The 18,909-nt window shown below is 40.1% G+C and overlaps 1 protein-coding gene across 4 annotated transcripts in view; it reads left to right on the forward strand.

Moving 5' to 3' along the window:
- Sertad2 (SERTA domain containing 2) overlaps positions 1 to 18,909 on the forward strand; it is a 113,699-nt gene that overhangs the window by 75,296 nt on the left and 19,494 nt on the right. Inside the window, exon 1 of one of the 4 annotated variants that reach the window (XM_004849966.4) lies at positions 16,718 to 16,996. The exons of 2 other annotated variants lie outside the window; for them this stretch is intronic. The gene's annotated coding sequence lies outside the window, so the exon portion shown is untranslated. Of the gene's footprint in view, positions 1 to 16,717; positions 17,116 to 18,909 lie in introns of those variants that run through there. One more of the 4 variants, XM_087216297.1, reaches the window with a different exon arrangement.

Genomic DNA, 18,909 nt, shown 5'->3' on the forward strand with positions numbered 1-18,909 from the left:
TCACAAGGTACTTATAAGAGAAAGACAGAAGAGTCAGAGGTGGAGGAGATGGGACCATAGAAGCAGGGCTTGGAGTGATGTGCCCCGGGGATACCTGGAAGGACACAGAGCCAGGGAATGCAGGCAATTCCTTAAGGCTAGAAAAGATGAGGAAACAGACTCTCTTGAATCTCTAGGAGGAGTGTAGCCCTGTCAACACCTTGGTTTTAGACTTCAGAAAGTCTGTAAAAAAGTACATTTGTGCCACAGGATCACCCACACTGTGTGCAGTATTGGGAATACACAGCTAAGTATCAAGGGTGTTACAGTAATCACTTTGTATCTGACTCAGGATAAAAGCTAAAGTCATTTGTTTGTGAGGCCCTCCACAACTTGCCACCTCTCCTCCTGCACTTCCTCTCCTCCGACACTTCCCTCCAGCACTCCTCATCTGACAGACATCCTCCAGTACACAGGCACGCTCCCCACTGGGCCTACCTGCCCTTCCATTTGTTCCTCCACCAAGAAGGCTGTTCTTCCAGAGAGCAGTTCAGCTTGCATCCTAGTCCCCTTTAGGTCCTTACTCAAATGTCATCTCTTAGTGAGGTTGCTCTTAACCACTCCCCTACCCCATACATGCACACATTCTCCATCCTCTTTCACTGCTTTATATTTCCCATAGCACTGAATTTCTAACATATAACTTACTAATTTATCTATTTTGTGAACAAGGATATTGTATGTTTTATCTACAGCCATATTCATAGCACCTAGAACCTAGGACAGTGAGGATTTAATAAATATTTGTTGAATGAATATGTTCTTTATACACAGTGCTGATTAGTTCTGTGAGGTAAATTCCTAAAAATGAAACGACCATATTACAGGATATGGACATTTGAAAAGATTCTTGATACACATGGCCAAAACCCTGTCCTTCCCAAGGTCAAATCAATTCATACTCGCATCAGTATCTGAGACAACTCTATGCACTGGACTTGAATCAGTTTTAAAACAAGCCAGCTTGGTATGTGGAAATACTATTTCTTTTAAATTTGTACTGCTGTAAGTATATTTATATTTTCTTCATTCATTTCTTCTTTTGCTGATTATTAGTTTATGTCCTTTGCCCATTTTTTTGGATTTAGTTTTAGTGTTTTCTAATTTAGCGTTGGCGCTTTTCTCATTGATTCACAGCACCTCATTAAATTGTAAGTTAACTAAGTCTTTGTTATCTGTGTTGCCAATATTTTCCCAGTCTGTCATTTTCTTTTAATTTGGGGGGGGGGCGGGGTAGTGGGAATTGAACTCAGGTCCTTGAGCAGTTTGTTGTTTTCTGTACAGTCAATTTTACCCTTGTGATTCTTTCATTTTATGTTTGAAAGATCTTATCTGTAAGATCAATTATTTGTCTTGTGATTTCTTTTATTTCTCTTATGTTTATGTTTTTAAAAATTTTATTCTTTAATCTCTAGTGTTTTATCGTATCATGTAAGGCAGGAATTCCAGTTTTCCTCCATAAATAGTACATTGCACATGCTTTCCTTTCCCACTAAAAGCAATACCATCTTGAATATATAGTGAACTTCCTTCCACACTTTGGTCCGTTGCAAGTATTTCAATTCAGATTCATTTATATTTTTCTTGTGACAGAACTCAACTCTTAATTATCATAATTTTTAAATGTTTTGATGTCCTCTTTAAAAATTCTTTTCTAGGGCTGGGGATTTAGCTCAGTAGTTCCGCTGCCTGCCTCACAAGTGCAAGGTCCTGAGTTCGATCCCCGGTACCAAAAAAAAATTTTTTTTCTCATTGTTTTGTTTATTTATTTTTGTTTGTTTTTTATTAGTATATGTTTGCAGTACATAATAATTACATTCATCCTAGGGGACTGGTACATATATATATATTACATCTTAATCATTTTTACTTCCCCTTGCTCTCCCCTGCCCTGTTGTTTTAAATAAAATTTAGGATGACTCTGTAGGTTTTAGAATAGATATGAAGTTAACTTCTTAAAAATCAGTCATGCCACTCTTCTATGGAAAATCTTTTAATGACTCCCTGTAGCCTTCAGAATATAAGGGGCTCACCAGGGATTTGCTCAGTGGTTTCGCTGCCTGCTGCGCAAGCTCAAGGACCTGAGTTTGATCCCCAGTAGCAAAAAAAAAATAAATAAATAAGGGGCTGCTCCTTAATGTGACCTCCACAATCTTCTATGACCTGCCCCAGCCAAACTGGTCTTTTGTATTGTACTCCCTGTCTGGAATTTATGCCCAGATCTGAACCCATATCATATGCTATTTCTCACCTTCCTATCTTTGCTCAAGTTGCTCCATCTGCCCTTAGTGACCTTGATTAATGACCTTCACTGATTCTGTTTGCCCTAAAATCAATCACCACCTCCTAGCTTTCCCTACTGATCAGGCTCTATGGCCACTTACATGTGTCCATTGTCATGTGTGCATTTCTCTGTCACTATGAAGCCCATTGCATTACAACAATGGGTTAGTCCTCCCTAGAACTTGGTGGGAGTATCTCCTGTTTATTTTGTTACCTTGTTTGTTGTTGTTGTTTTGTGGTGCTGGGTGTTAAACCCAAGACCTTCTACATCCTAGGCAAGCACTGTGCCACTGATCTTCATCCCCAGTGTTCCTGTTGATTTTGTATTTCTAGTACCTGCCATGTTATCTGTCACATATTCAATGGTGTGGATGAGCTAAAAGTGAATATTCAAGACTGGAAGAAGGGAGGTGGACTTTTGGAATAAGGTAAAAGATAATTATGGTCTTTACTAGGGTAGTTGTGGGAGACATATTTGGAAAATAGAAAATTGAGAGAACTTTGTGTCTGGATGAAGTAAAGAGAAAGGGAAGATACTTTGAATCTTAGATTTCCAACTTAAACAGCAGGTGGATGTTGGTAGGCATTCAGGAGAAGGGACATATTTAAAGAAAATATGATTAGGACAATTTTGTAGGTGCTGTTAGTTGGAGATGTCAAATAGACAATGGGATATAAATAGGCTAATTATGTACTTTTATTATTGAAATTGGGACCCTTTTGAGATTGAAACAGGATGCTATTAGTAATAATGGCAGAACAATGAGCATAAACCAGGAATGACCCAGATGCAAACTGGGATGTGTGGTCTTCCTACATAACAAGGTCAAACCTAAAGCTCAGAAAGTGGGGTCTGGAATTTAGTTAACAATTTGTGGGTCATTAGCATGAGTTCCTCAGAGTGGGTAAAGTTGCCTAGGAAGGGTTTATAGGATGAGGAGAGAAAAGGGAGCGAAGATAGAGCAACTGAGAAACTAACATTTATGTAGTAATTATCAACTGAGAAAAAAAATTATTTTCAAAACACTCATGTCCTTAAATTTTTCTGAAGATACTGATATCCTAAACAACTGTCTCCAGGCCAGGGATGTAGCTCAGTGGCGCCACAGCTGCCTGGCAAGTGCAAAGTCCTGAGTTCAATCTCTGGTACCAGAAAAAAAAGGCAAAACAACTATCTTCGTCTCTCACCCCAACCCCAGCCCCTAGTACTGTACCTTTCTTTGACCTCAAGCTAGAGGCAGAAGTAATTTTTTTTTAAGTTTTAGGGTTTAGGGGCATTGCTCAGCAGTGGGTTACTTGTCTAGCATGTACAAGGCCCTGGGTTCGGTCCCTAGGACCACAAAAAGAAAAAACAAACAGTCTAGAACTACAGAGTTTATAAGGAGGGCAGGGGAAGAGGAGCCAAATTCCAAGTGGTCAGAGAGAGACAAGGGCCAGGAAGCTAGATTAGCCCAAAAGAACGCTGTAAGTGGACAGTACAGTTAAATGCTACCTAGAGGTTAAGTCTAGTGAGCATCTGAGAGGTATCCATTGGCCATGGCATGTAAAGGGCACTGGTGCCCTTTCCTGGGGTGGCCCCTACAGTTGCCCTGTACTAGGCAGAGGAAGCCAGAGGAAGAATGAAGCTGAGAAGAGTAAAGCCAGGAATAGCCTTGAGCATTCCTACATCATTAAAGCATGGAAGGATTGCTTTTTGTTTTCAAAGTGAAGATAAAGGCCATTAAGTCTAATTTATTGTCTGTAGGAAGGAGCCAGTGGAGAGGCCAAAGCTGAGTGTACAGGAGTGGGAAGAAATACCAGTCTGCAGTCACATTTAAGCTACTTTGCTTAGCGCCCCTCCCTCGTCTGGAGTACCTGTGTGGTAGTTGAATGCCACCAGTCTGTTCAAGTAGGAGTCACTTTGATTTTCAAATCCACCATCCATGTGTCTTTCTGTTTGATTGGCTTGAGGTCTAAATTTTTCTCCATCTTTTTCTAAGTACTCAGGATGGGAGCCTTTACAAAGAATATCAACATGTCCCTTCGTTGCATTGATTTGCTGAAATGTCACTGGTAAATGTTGATAACTTCATTGTTTAGATTTATGGGTTAACATGATACATGCTTGTTTATAGATTTAGAAACATTCTACAGGTGAACATATGTCCTTAAAATGTGTATATATATATTTATATAGTATCATATAGAGTACATGGAAAAGTGAGTTTTTAAACCAAAAATTCATTGGCTTTTTTTTTCCTTTGAGAAGCTCCATTAAAAACAAAAATGTTACAGTAGACTTCGGTTTTCTGATCTGGTATCTCATGGTAAAAAGTTGTAAGGTTAACTTCCTCAGAGGGACAAAAGCAAGGACATGAGCAGAAGGATAAGAAATGTTTCATTGCTCTGAAAGGCCCTAATATGCTCTGAAAAGTAAAGATTTCAGGCTTAATGTGCATGGAACAAAAGGCCGTTGTGAGCTGTGTACAAGAGTTGGTGAGAGTTTGTATTCTGCCCCTTTTTTCTGTGGGAGTTATTTCCTGTTGTTGACTAGAGTTCTTTATTTAGAACCACCTAGCTTCAGAATGCTTGCTAGCTCACAGAAAAGTGTGTACTTAAAACATAGGCTTATTTCAAGACAATCTCATTGAAAAAAGTCATTCTTCATGTATTGAGGCAACATGATGTTGTTCCCAGAGGTCAACATGCTCAGTATCAAGAGACACAATTTTAAAAATGTGTTTAATGTAGCAATCAGGGGTCACCTGAATGTCTGAATAGAAGATATTTCATGGAGAAAGTGTGTTTCCATGTAAATTATAATAAGATTTTACTTTTTCACACTAAATGAATTTTTTGACATTTTAAGAAAGTAACCAAAAGACTTCTATATTATGTGAAGAAGCTTTTGTTCTTCATAGCATGATAAAGTACTCTAGCAGGTGAAAAATATTTCTAAAACACAAGATTTTTTTCCTTTATTCTTGCCCTATCAGATGGGCTTCCTATTAAGAACTTTAGATTACTTTAGCATTGTCATTGGATATTAGAATCTATTATTAAGAGAGAGAGAGAGAAAAGAAGGATAATATATCAAAACAAAGGGGAGGAGTAAATTGTTACTATAATCATAGGGAATACATGAATGTTTGACATACAAATATTGTCCAGGGTTCATTACCAGATACTAGAAATTGTAGAGAAAAAACCTTTCAGAGTTCTACTTCACAGGAACCATAAGGAGGAAGGTAAAGAAAATGTTTTCCTTTAACCTAGTGTATTCTGAAACAATAAATTTAAATTGTTTATTACAACATATTTATTTCTTTTGATACTATTTTAAAAAAAATTAAACTCTCAAGCTAAAATAGATGCCTACTTGTATGCCTACTTGTCCCTCATTTCATTGTCCTGTTCCCTTTACCAGAGGTCACCACTTTCCTGAACTTGATTTCTCTCATTTATTGTCTTTTTCCCACATTCGTACCTGTAAACATATAGCAATGGTTTGCATGTTTAAAATATCTTAATATAATGGCTTAGATCTAAAATGTCCTTTAAAAGTCTTATGTATTTGGGTGATTGGATAATGAGGTGCATTATTCATCAGATGAATTCGGTAGCCGAATGTGCTGTTAGGAGGTGAAGCCTGGTTGGAGGTGGGTCACTTGGGGTGTGACCTGGAAGGATATAATCTCGTGCCCTCCTTTTTTCTTTACTTCTTAGCCACTGTGGCATGAGTTGCTTTCCTCTGCCGGGCCCTTTCACTCTGTCATTACTGTTGTGGAGCTGGCCAGCCATAGACTGAACCCACTCATACTGTGAGCCAAAATAAACCTTTTTTTCTTTAAATTGTGTGTGTTTTGTCCCAGTGATGGGAAAACTAATACATTTGCAAATAAGGTATTATGTATTATATGTTTTACAATTTGCTTTACTTTAGTAAATACTGTTTTTGAAATTTAACCATGTTTATTATATACAACTTCAGTTCTTTTTAACCACTGTAATTTTCAAGGGTATTAATTCATACTCCTCTTTATGAAACTTAATGTTGCTTCCAATATTTTGCTGTTATATGCAGTGCTGCCATAATTCTTCTTCTGTATTTCCATGGAGATAAAAACAAGAGCTTTTCCAGACTCTGGACTTAGCCCTTCTCATCTAGAATTTCTCAAGAGATTTAAGCCCCAATATGATAAGGAATCAGTTGTAGGTAATTAATTAACTTCTGTCCCATAAGTCTAGAATGGTTCACATATTGGGCTAGAACTAGAGAGCAATAACAGCTCCTAAGAGGGATTGTGTGAAATCTCTTAGTAATTTTTTAGTTCTTTTGGGAGAGTTGAGATCACCTATGATGTGGATATTTCCATCATAGAAATCAGCAAATGTCTCAAGTAACAGCTTCCTTTCCTGTCCTCCCAGCCTGTTGTTAAACATTTATCAGCATACCACTTCTTTTAACTCCATACCATCTTGGTGAGAACTGAGGAAATAGTCCCTTGAATCATTTTCTGTAAGGCCTATTTTCTAAAGAAACTCTAATTGACTACATGTATATGGTTCAGGTACGTGCACTCCAGTTTTACTATATCATGCCAAATTATCTCCAAAGTGGCCATATCAACTTACATACACACCAAGGGTTTGTCTACTTTCTCCTCGGTTATCAGATTTTAGTTTTTGTTGCTTTGATAACTATATCTCTTTATAATTTGTATTTTCTTATTATTGACAAGTTTGAATATTTTTTACATATTTATTAGACATTTGAGTTTTGTTTCATCCATTTTTTTGTTTCTGATTTTTAAAAAAGTTAACTCAGAGTTATTAAATATAAATACTTTTGTTGATTCTGTGAATCACATATATCATTTGACAATCTTTAGTTTGTCTTTTTTTTTTTTTTGGTACTAGGGATCCAACTCGGGACCTTGCGCTTGCGAGGCAGGCGCCTGAACCACTGAGCTAAATCCCTGGCCCTACTTTGTCTTTTTTAACTTGTTAAGAGTATATTTTGTTTAATGTTTAACTTTTAATGTAATCAGTTATTGATCTTTTTCTTTACAGTTGTGCATTGTATGTCTTGTTTCTTAATAGAGTCCATAGGAAACAGAATTCCACTCAAATGTTTAACTAAGAGATGAATGCACTTTTAACAGAGATGTGACAAAAAATCGAGGCTTGAAACTCCAGAGGCAGTGGGAAGCTGTTAGTTTTCTTTATGCTTGAAGGGGAAAGGAGGAAGAAATGGTATTGCTAGGCTATGCCCGACAAAAAAACACCGGGAGTTGGCATCCTGGAAGGGGCCACCTGGCAGAAGCTGTGCTTGTGGAGGGACAGGTACTTCCAGATCAGACAGGCCACAAGCAGGAAGGAGCAGGAAGTACCCAAACCTTCCTACCCCCTGACCTCCTTCTGGTTCTTCTTTGGCTGAATCTAATTGCAAATTACTGGCACAGGAACTTGGGTGAGCAGTGCCTAGATGTCCACAACTCAAGGCAGCAAAACAAAGGATAGTACAGAATGAATCTCAGGAGATGAGCAATAATCACACATTCTTTATCTTGAAACCATATACACATTTTTATATATTCTCCCCTAAAACTTTTATTTTGCTTTACATATTTAGATTTTAGTCTACCTGAAATATACTTTTGGTAAATATTAGGCACCTAAATTTTTCATGCAGGTAACCATGAAATATAACCATATTTATTGACTAGTCCATCATTCTCCAGTCTCACATCCTATTATATATTGTACTTCCATATGTGTATGGGTCTATTCTGCACTCTAACTTTTGTTCTATTTATCTATATGTCTATACCTATGCAACACCACTCTGTTTTAGTTACTAGACTTTAAAATAAGTTCTGTTAGCTGATAGGACACATCCCCCTCATGTTCTTTAGACTTACTGCAGCTATCCATGGCCTTTTCTATTCTAGATGAATTTTAGAATTAGTTTACCAATTTCCATGAAAAAATATATGGGATTATTTTATTTGTGTATGTGTGCACATGTGTGCATGCATTGCTGGGAATCACACCCTGGCCTTCATCCATTCTAGGTAAGCACTCTACCACTGAGCTACACTCCTGACCCCTAAAATTAGAGTTTAAATTGGAATGCATCTAATTTATTGATAAAATTAGTAAATAATTGGCATGTATATAAAATTTACTATTCTTATCTATGAAATGGTATGGTCCATTAATTCTGATCTTTTTATCTGATAAACTTTGGAAAAGTTTATTTTCTCACATTTTGTTTTTTGGCTGTAATAAGAAAAATAGTAGTCCTGGAATTTTTATCCTCATAGCTGTTAATTTTTGTTATTTAAAAGCTTGATGTCCAGCAGTTTTAAAACAGTAACATCAGAAAAAAACAAAACAAAACAAAAAAACAGTAACATCAGAATGAATTAAAAAGTGAATACTTGATTAAGAATTTTTTCTATTCTTTTGTAATTTGGACCTTAGTTTCTTAAAGAAGTTAAACAGAAATGCAAATGGTGTTGAAATTACCACTATTAATCCCACAAAGACTATGTTTCTGCCTTCCTACTACTGGATTGTGCACCACTCTGAGTAATGAGGCCAAATGAATGACTGCAGTCCTAGTCATGGAATCTGGCACTTTTCAGTGAGACTTTCAACTTGATGTGATTCTTTTAGATGTGTGTTTCTTTGTATGACTCATCTTTAGGGACAACGAAATCCATGCATTATTTGAGCAAATTCAGAGTCATAGACTGTGTATGTGTTTATAACAGCACAAAGAAGCAGTGGGCGTTTGATGCTACAGATGATATTCTTGAGGTACTTGCTGCCATCCACTCTCCTTTCTAAATTTGGTGTTACTGATTCAACTTCTGTTTTTAAAAAGGGAAGTTGCATATAGATATTCACACTATTATTTTCTCCTTAAAGCTAGTTTCTCTGATAATTGCCCATTTAAAGAGTTTCACATGACCTAAACAAAGACTTCTCTAAGAAAACAGTTGGAAATAAATATTACTTAACACAATTACACTTTTTTCTTTTCTTTTTTTTCTTTCTTTTCTTTCTTTCTTTTTTTTTACTATTTAAAGCATGTTTAAAAAAACAAATGCCTAGTTACACAGTGACCCTAATGTGGTACTGGTATCTGTCTGAGCTCCTTGCTTTTAGTTTCTTCCTAGTTGACTTCGCTCTATACATTTCTGAAATTCTAAATATAAGAAAAATTATAAAATTTAAATTTAAGAAATATAATTTCTTTCAGTTGGGCATGATGGCAGATTCCTGTAATCCTAGGAATTCAGGAGATTGAGGCAGGAGGATCTCAAGGTTCAAGTCCAGCCTGGGCATTTGCCAAGACCCTGTTTCAGAAGTATGCGGGAGCATCACGCTGGGCGTGGTGATGCACACCTGTAATCCCACCATTTGGGAGGCTGAGGCAGGAGGATTGCCATGTGTTTGAGCCCAGCTTGGACTAAATAGTGAGTTCAAGGCCAGCCTAGACTAGATAGGGAGACCCTGTCTCAAACAAACAAACAAACAAACAAAAAAGTGTTAAGGAAGTACTTCAATGGTAGAATGCTTGCCTGGCATTCATGAAGTCTTGGGTTCAATCCCCAGTACTGATAGATAGATAGATACATACATGCATGCATACATACAAATAGATAGAAATTATTTCTTTTGATTTAAAGCCAGGGACTACTATTATTGGAAAATTTTGAAAAAGTCTTGTTTATTCTGGCAACATGTCTTTAAAAGGCAATTCTACATCAGTGAGTAACAGAAAAAAGTCTGCACTGTTTTACCAAATGTTACCACTCCTCCAGAAAATGAATAAAAATTCAATGTGGCAGAGGTGATTCATTTTTTGTTGTGTCTTATGTGCACATTCTAACTGTATCCTCTGTTTGCATGGTTTGGTTTTTTTGTTGTTGTTGTTGTTTTGGTACCGGTGATTGAACTCGGCACCTTGCGCTTGCAAGGCAGGTGGTGGAACCACTGAGCTAAATCCCTGGCCCCTGCATGTTTATTTTTTAATGATACCTCATAGACTGAACTTAAAAGCATTTCCTGGCATCTGTACATATAAAAACCTAGAACTTTTTTTTTTTTGGTACCAGGGATCAAACTCAGAGCCTTGTGCTTGGGAGGCAGGCGCCAGAACCACTGAGCTAAATCCCCAGCCCAAAAACCTAGAACTTTTTTAACTTACCCAAGTATAATTTTTATAGTTAAGAGTTTCAAAAATGGTTTGGATATATTATTTATATTATAAAAATCATCATACTTCTCTGAAAGTTCCTCTTTATAATAGGTGATATAAAGATACATGCTCCTACAATGGCTATGAGAATATGTATAGCAGAAAATAGAATTTAGTCTAGCCAGTCATATATATTTGCTTGATTTTGAGACATTGAGTAATTAGATAATACTCAGAAAATGCTTTCGAGTAATACTTTTTAAAAAAATGCTTTTCCTATCATCATTTAGCCAAGCTTTCCTCAAAAATTAATACTGGTTGACAATATTCATAACATGTTTCATTATGGACACTTTTGTATTCCATGAGCAGGAGGGCATGCAGGTAATAGTAATAAATGCCATTCCTGCAATCACTTGAAAATTTGGGTAAGCAAATCTTTTTTGTTTGTTTAATCTCAAGGTTGGTTAGTAGCCTAGGCTTATATTTCAGTTTTCTTCAGCCTCTACCTGACTTTTTTAACCCAAAAATACCAAATGCTGTGTTTCAAAGAGTTTGTAGAGTAAGTCGGAAGAGAAAATCTTCATAAAGAAGTACAGAATGGCAGAATTATGGCAAGAATTTGATGTTTATTTGTAAGGTTGTTCCCCAAGTAGTGAGATTGTGTAGATAGATTAGCTTTGTGTGTGTGTAGTTCTAGGGATTGAACCCTGGGCCTCATGCATGCTAGGTAAGCACAGTACCACTACCCTAGATTAGCTTTTAACAGTATGTACTTTGTGAATGTCCATTAGTCCTTTTCACTATGTTAAACTCAAGTAGCGTATTTTAGAAAAAGCAGTTATAATTACAATATTACATTACTTACCAGTGCTCCCTCTAATTATGAAAGTTCCAAAATGCTGCTTATATGTATGTATTTACATGTACATACACACACACACACATTAGAGAAAAGGCAGTGAGAGGAAAATTTTAGCAGGAAAGATGAACTCTTTGAGTTTATGAAGTTGGTGTCAGCTTATCAGCATTCCTTAATTTCTTCATTCAGTCATCTTGGTACTTTACTGAGTGAATACTTACTGACTGTGGGTTGTGCCGGGCACTGTTCCAGAGGGTAGAGATAAGAGTGACAAACAAGAACTACAGTTCTTTGAACCAGATTGGAAATTAGTAAAGAATGAGAGGTTTATTTCTTTTTCATTGTGGTTGTAGTTTGTAAATTTTGTGGGTTAAAACAAGGGCAAAATCAGGCCGAGTTGGGGTTTTTGGTAAGAAATAGAATTGTTGTTGTCCCATGACCCTGGTGTGGGGAAGGAGCTAAGTAGTGTGTGGCTCTCAGCATAGCACTCCTGACCTGTTGGTTCCTGCACACTGGCTCTGTGTGTCCCATCTATAAACCAACCCCATGCTGAGGGTTTGCACTCTTCTCAAGACACTTGGCACTCACTGCTTCCACAGCAGAGTCCAGCAAGTGTTAGATTGTGCAGCCTCTGACCTTCCATGTCCCTGATAGTCATCTTGAGAAAGTGAAGAGTTCCATTGCTAGGCCTTCTCAGAGGCTCTACACCTGGTGAACCTTAGGTAGCAGTGCCTGCCCTGCCCATGGCAGAGGGACAATGATGTGAGAGCAAATGAGAGGACCCACATGGGAGGGCCTGGTAAGTTGGCCTGCTGCCGCCCAGGTGTGGGGAAGGGAGACATTCCAAGATGCCACAGCTGATGACTTGAAGCATGATGGGTAATAAATCCAGGAGAATATGGGTAGGACTGCTCAAATCCATCTCTGGCCATGAAAAGAGCATCAAAGAGAGAACATTATTTGTTGAAGAGAGAACATTATTTTTATTTCTACCCCTTTAATTATAAATGTGTATATGAACATGATTTTACAATTCTTCCAGACAAACTGATCAGGTTACAAAGCACTTTACTTCATTTGAGCTCTAAAACTCCTCCATGGGGGTAGTCAGTGCAATCACCTTTTCACAGAGTCCAAGCTCCTCCCTTTTCCCAGTGCAGAAGCAGCCTCAGTGGTGCTGAGGTGGGATTCACCCTGCATGCAAGGTGTGGGTGAGCAGCTTGACTCAAAATTGAGTCAACAACCCTGTGTTCATTGCAGCAGAACCAGTGTTGATGTGAAATCTGTGAATAATAGATTCAGAAAATAAAAAAGTCATAGCTTAATCATAGTTCAGTAACTATTTGTATAAGATCTTCACAATCCTACTCCAGGATTCTTCATCGCACCAAGTTGGTTCCCAGGGACAGAAATAATCTGGAGGCTGTACAGTTCTAACATTCATTGGAATTTTCTGTAGAAGCTGGAAGTGCTGAGTATCATAGAGAAAGTATGAAATCTCTAAGCACCGCAGAAGGTTTATAGGCCCCTGTCTGTAATACAGAGCCAGTGGTGGAGACCAGCAGGTACTGTTGTGCCAGGAACCGGGGACCAGGGAAGATCCTTTGAGAAGTGGCCCCAAATCTTAGTTGAGTAGCACCTGGCAAGAATGGAGCATTAGAGTTATCAAGGTCACCAAGAAAGATTTTTGCATTTCAGTGGACCTCACAAGTTTTAAAAAAATATTTCAATTAAAAATAGTAGCAAATGGAATAGGAAAGGACTAATGTCCAACAGAAGTCATCTTCTCTAGTAAAGATCAGAAGAAACTCATCAAAAATGCTAGAAAAAAAAAGAAAGCTGGGTGTGGGTGGCATATGCCTGTCATCTCAGCACTTAGTGGCTGAGGCAGGAGAATCATAAGTTCAAGGCCAGCCTGAGCAGTTTAGCAAGACCCTGTTTCAAGAAGGGGTGGGGGTTGGGGGGCACTGGGAATGTAGCTCAGTGTGAAGGCCTTACTCGATACACAATACCACAAAAAAAATAAAGCCTAGAGAAAAGAAAAGCTTTAAAAGTATTTTATTCAAATATTATTAAGATTGTATTTCAAGTTAAGATTTAAATGTTGTTAGTTTTTAGAAGAAAAAAAGATGTATCTCTAACAGAAAGTTTAAACTCCCTTGAAACATAAGGGTGGTCACTACACAAAGTTCAGTAACAGGGTGGTGATCCTTCACTCTGTGGAATTTGACTTCAAGGAGGACTGGAAAAAAAGCCTAAAAACAAGAGAAGAAGAAAGGAAAAGTTTGTAGAAGTAGATGAGTTAACATGCCTTTGGCACTGTGAAGTTTTACATCTGAGTATTGAACCTGTTGGTGCCATCTTGGTAGTTTTCCAAATCATCTTTATCAATTCCTTGATAGGCGATGTAACTTCTAGAATTTTATTTTGAACATTTATTCAAGTTTTCAACTCTCAGTATGGGAAATCTGCCATTTGGATCTCTGTATTTTTCATGAAAAGATTAGTATTTGCAAGGTACAGAGATGGATGATTATTATTATTACTACTTTTTCCGGTAGCCCCTAAAGGTGAAAGAAAACTTAAAGTTTGAAACCTGTTTTAGAGTCTTTGTTTCCCAGGCTAGGAGGGAGCCTCAGTGATAGAGTGCTTGTGTAGTACTGCAATCTATCAATCAGTTACTTTGTTTCTCAGTGTATTTCTGGCCTGTCTCCTGGTTTTTTTGGTGTCTGTTAATTAAGTGCTAAAAGTAGCCTTCAGTTAGTGCAGTAGTGTGGTAGTCTGCAACATACAGAGGCACAGAAACTTTCAAAAGAGAAGCAATGAGTGTGAACCAGTACCCAGAACTACAGAATGATGCTGAGAACTTCTCTGAAATTAAACTCATGAGCATTTAAAAAATTTACCGTCATAGATCTATGCTTATAAAATGAATGTTCGTTTTTTTTCCTCCCTAAACAGATATGTTCCTGATAGTTAAATGTGGATTATTGGCCTAATTTCTTATAACTGCTTTAAAGTTATGTTATGTGAAATTGAGAGGGAAAAACTAAATTCTGGATAAAGCCCTTGAGTAGGATTATTTTAAATGGGCTTTTAAATGCCCCAAAGAGTAAAAACCAAACTTACATGTTCACTAAGCATTTACTGTTCATTTGCTAAGAAAAGTCATGCCATTGCATACTTTGAAAATGTAAGGAGGGCTTTTCTTTAGCCTCATAAACTTGAATTCTCTGGGCTGGGCAGGGATTGCTATGATGGCCTGTGTATGAGTGCACCTCAGGGAGGAGGAGGAAGAGAGAGGGTTAACCACCTGGTAGTAGACCACACTGGCAGCTATTGAAGCTGCCACTTCATGCTTTGACTTCTTGGTCAAAGATGACAGATTCTAAAAGTGAGGAAGTAGGAGTTGTGTTTAACATATGCATTGATAAGATACTACAACCTTCAAAAATATAAAGGGGTAGAAACCACATCACCCCAAAACTCAAGTTGTTTTCCTAAGAACCCAAACTTTTATTGAATACACATGGAATATGGGCTTTAGTGAAGTGTGTCCACTCTGGAGACACAAAGTTGTTACTTAGATTTTAGTTTTACCTTTTGTACATTTGCTGGAAAATATCTGAGTGTACAAAAGTTCTGCAAGTTTAACTCTCTGCTAACTTCAATTCATGAATAACAGTTCAAACGTATTTTAAATTCTACAGAGCTTATGCCTCTGGCCTCCTACAAAGATATCACAGGAAGAGATTATTGCAACTTCTATTTCAATGGCTTTTTCTTAAAGTGAGCACTGAAAGTATAAGTGAGTGGGTAGTTAGGAAACTGTTAGTAGTGTTGTCTGTAAAATGCAGAACTCTGGAAATGAAAAGTATCTTGGCTCCCTAGCAAAATGTTTGAATGTTGTGCCACCCAGGCACAAACTGAGCAAGACCTGCACAGGGCCTTGAGCACTACTTCTGTGATACCTAATTTTATATAATGAAACTTTCCAAAGATACTCACAAATAGTTAGCTTTTGGCATTGGTTATACTTAATGAAACATCTGTACATGATTTTGATTATACTGAGTGTCCAGTAAAAGCCATTTTTCTTCCCCTACAGATGAAACTGGATGCTTTTTCTCCTTTACCAAGTCTAATTTTGATAGAATCATCAATTTGATTGATAACAAATCATTACAGAACACTTTGAATAGTTCCAAATTTGTCTTGATGTTTAATGACCTTTATGTTAAGTCTTAAAGCTTTATTAGCCTTAAATTCAACTGGTGTAGTGGATCATTAAATGGCAAAGTGATCTCAGAAGATATTGATTGGGGTGGCAGCCAAAATTTTAAAGTGCTTGAAGTATTTTAGTAACATCTTTACACTGAATGTGCATGTAATTTTAAAAATAATTTTCCAGTTGGGCTTCTCTCTGGCCCCCTTACTAGTGCTCTTAAATTCACACCATTTAGGCATACCCACGTCGCCTTCAAACTAGTACTGTACTGTATAGATTTCCCTGCTAAAAGTGAGTGGTTCAAAGCATAAGTTTTCTAAAGGAGAAGGAAAAGACCATCAACAAGAAACTCAGGGACAGAGGAGGCGTGTCCGGGCCTCTCTGCATACCCAATCCCGGCTTCGCTTCGGCTGGCGGCTGGGACTGCGCTGTGGCTCAGGCTGCCCCGAAGGCCGTACAGCTCGGAAAGTGCTGTTAGCTTGGTGGCCTATTTCGAGTGTTGGGATGAGGCAACCGTGCGCAAAGAGCTTTTTCTGTCCCTGACTCCAAATGGAGCCCCTATTCTGCCACTCGGACATCTCCTGAGCTGGGGGCCACGGGTGGGCGCAGCGACTCAGGGCAGATCTTTGCCCCTAGTCCCCTGCTGGGACCCTGCCAGCCTAGCTGACCGGCCCCAAGTTGCCGAATAGCTCAGATGCTTGTCATATTTGCGGTCGCTCCACTCAGCCGGCTGTGCGCGCGCTGCACTCGCCGCCGCCTTTGTCACCAGCCACTTCGTCATTTGCCTGTTTTCGGGGGCGGGGGGGGGGGTGTTAGTGGTGGCCCTCGGGCCAGAGTGCTCCTTTCCCTCTCGTCCTCTCGACGCCTCCCTCCGAAGAGCTCGGAGGGCGCGCCGGCCGGGGAGCGAGCCGGGGGCGGCGCTGCGGCCGGGCGCCTGGTGCTCGCCGGGCCCTTCCTGCTCCTCGGGCGCCGCGGCCGAGCTCCGCGTTCATCGGGCCTCCCGGGAGCGCCGGGGAGGGCGGGGCGCGCGGGGGGGCGGGGCGCGGTGGGGCGGGGCTGCGGAGCCGGGCCGGCGCCGGCGGAGGCTGGCCGGCCGGCCGCACGTCACTCCAGCACCGCGAGTGTTGGAGCACAGGCTGCGCTCTCTTGGCCGGCGCCCCCTCCGCCCGCCTCCCGCTTCCTCCTCGCCGCCGCCGCCGCCACCATTGTATAATGCCCCGGGCGTGCAGGCAGAGGACGCCGGAGTCTTAGCTTCGGTCTCGCCTCCCGCCCGGCCCCCGGCACCTCCCTCGGGCCCCGGCGGCGGGGCGCCCCCCATGTAGCGGGAGTAGCTTGGGGAGTGGGCGGAAACCCCTCCTGATGCGCTAGTTCCCAGGTGGAGCTGCGTGTGGTGAGTTCTCCGGACGGGGCTGCGGGGGTCCTCGGGTGCCGGGTTCCCGGCGGACGCGGGCGATGTTGGGACCCGGCCAGGGCCGGGCGAGCCCGGAGGCAAAGGAGGGGCCGGGGCAGGTAGGAACGAGTCGGCCGGGGTCCAGGCCGGGCCCGGCGGCACCGCGGATCGGCGGGGGGCGCGAGGCGCGGGCCGGCGCTGTCGCCTGTCGCCGCTGGGGTGTGTGCGTGCTGTGGCGATTGTGCTGTTGTGAACGTGCGAGACTTCTTTAAAGCTCGGATTGCTGGTGCGGAGGCTGCTTCACTTTTGAGTTCCGTAGCCGGGTTTGCATTCAACTAGCTTTAGTGTGTTTTTCTGAGTTTCCCGGTATTTTTATGTTAAAACATCCCTCTCCACCCTCTTTTGTCCGTGCCCAATTGAATTGAATTTGGACTTGAATGTATATTAAACTTATCGTTTGGTTGGTTTTTAAATTGGAAATCTACAAGTCATCATCGTGGTAACCGCCTGTGACGGAGAGGGAGGGAGTTGAGGGGGGAGCCAGCTGTCCCGAGCCCTAGACTTTCTACCACTAAGACAGGGGGTGCCGGCCGAGGGACACCGCATCAGAGAAAATCCTGAAATGTTCTTTTTTTCTTTGGCCGTAAGTTATCTTACCTTTAGCAGAAGTGGCGGTAATCGATTGAGATGAGGGTTGACCTTAAAGTTTCACAAAAATATCAGACACAGTTTGTCTTACAGTAACTTTTTGCTTGCAAGTGGGATAGTTTCAGGAGGTGGAAAGAAAGTTTTTACCGGCACCAGTGAAGAGCAATCAGCAAGCAGGGTGAGACATCCAGCCTCAGACTACAGTAGTGTTTATTTGACTCGAATTGAGCAGTCCCAGTCGGCCTTCAGGAAGAGAGTAAATGTTTTCAAGCTTTGTTCGTGAGATACGCTTCTTGGTTTCCCAATACATGTTAAGAAATGTTCATAATGTGTGTGAAGAGCCTAGAAGCTGGAGTCACCAGTAGGATTTCTGAGGCCCTAAGTGCTCGAAGTTGCTTGTTGTAATCAGGAAGTAGTCCTGGACAGGGGCGAGGTGGGCGTCTGGCTCCTCTCAAGCCCTGCGGGAAGGTGCACCTGAGAGCCTCAGCGGTTTTGCTCCTGGGGTCTGTCTCATCTTACCTGAACAGCTCTCAGTCTTCCCCCTTTTTTAGCAGTCTATTCTGATTTAGGTGTGCTGGGACATGAAAATACCCATCCTCAGCTCCCAAGTTCAGGCAGGAGCAAGAATAGCTTGTCCCTGATTCCAAGCTGTTCATTTTAACAAGTAGTTCATTTGAAAAATGGCCATAAAGACAAACATCTAGTTTCCCTTTGGCTTCATTGACTTAGTTAGAGGTATTATTTGTGAATATAAAATTGTTTATATTGTTTATTAAGTTGGAACCCTTTAAAATAATTTCTACTCTTTTCTCCTCCCTAATTAAAAGTATGTGTAACCATATTGCTCTCAGGTAAGAAATCATATGAAATGGATTTGATAGCCTTAAAAAAAAAACACCTGGCTCTCTTTCTTACTTAATTTCGAAAGGTAGGGAGAGGACTCACATTTTATAATGTCAACCAAATGTACTACTGGAGGTGTCCTAGGGAACAGTTTTATTGTCAGCCCAGTGTCACAACCTCTTAGGTAACAGCTGCTCAGGCTTGCTTCCATTAAAGAACTAAGAGAAGGATATTAACTCAGATTTAGAAAATATTTGCATTTCTGTTTGCTGAATTGTTCCCCATTAAGTTTTTAAAAATTTAATCAAAGAATTGAAATGCAAATTTTACTCACTTGCTGCATAGTAAATCATTATTAATAATGAGCACAGAAAAACAGCATGTATCTTGGTATTTTAAAATTCACTCAAACGTATGGGATG

This window comes from Heterocephalus glaber, unplaced genomic scaffold (genome assembly GCF_053883595.1).
Source record: "Heterocephalus glaber isolate CG9 unplaced genomic scaffold, H.glaber_assembly_v1.0 deba00001457, whole genome shotgun sequence".
Classification (NCBI taxonomy): Eukaryota; Metazoa; Chordata; class Mammalia; order Rodentia; family Bathyergidae; genus Heterocephalus; species Heterocephalus glaber.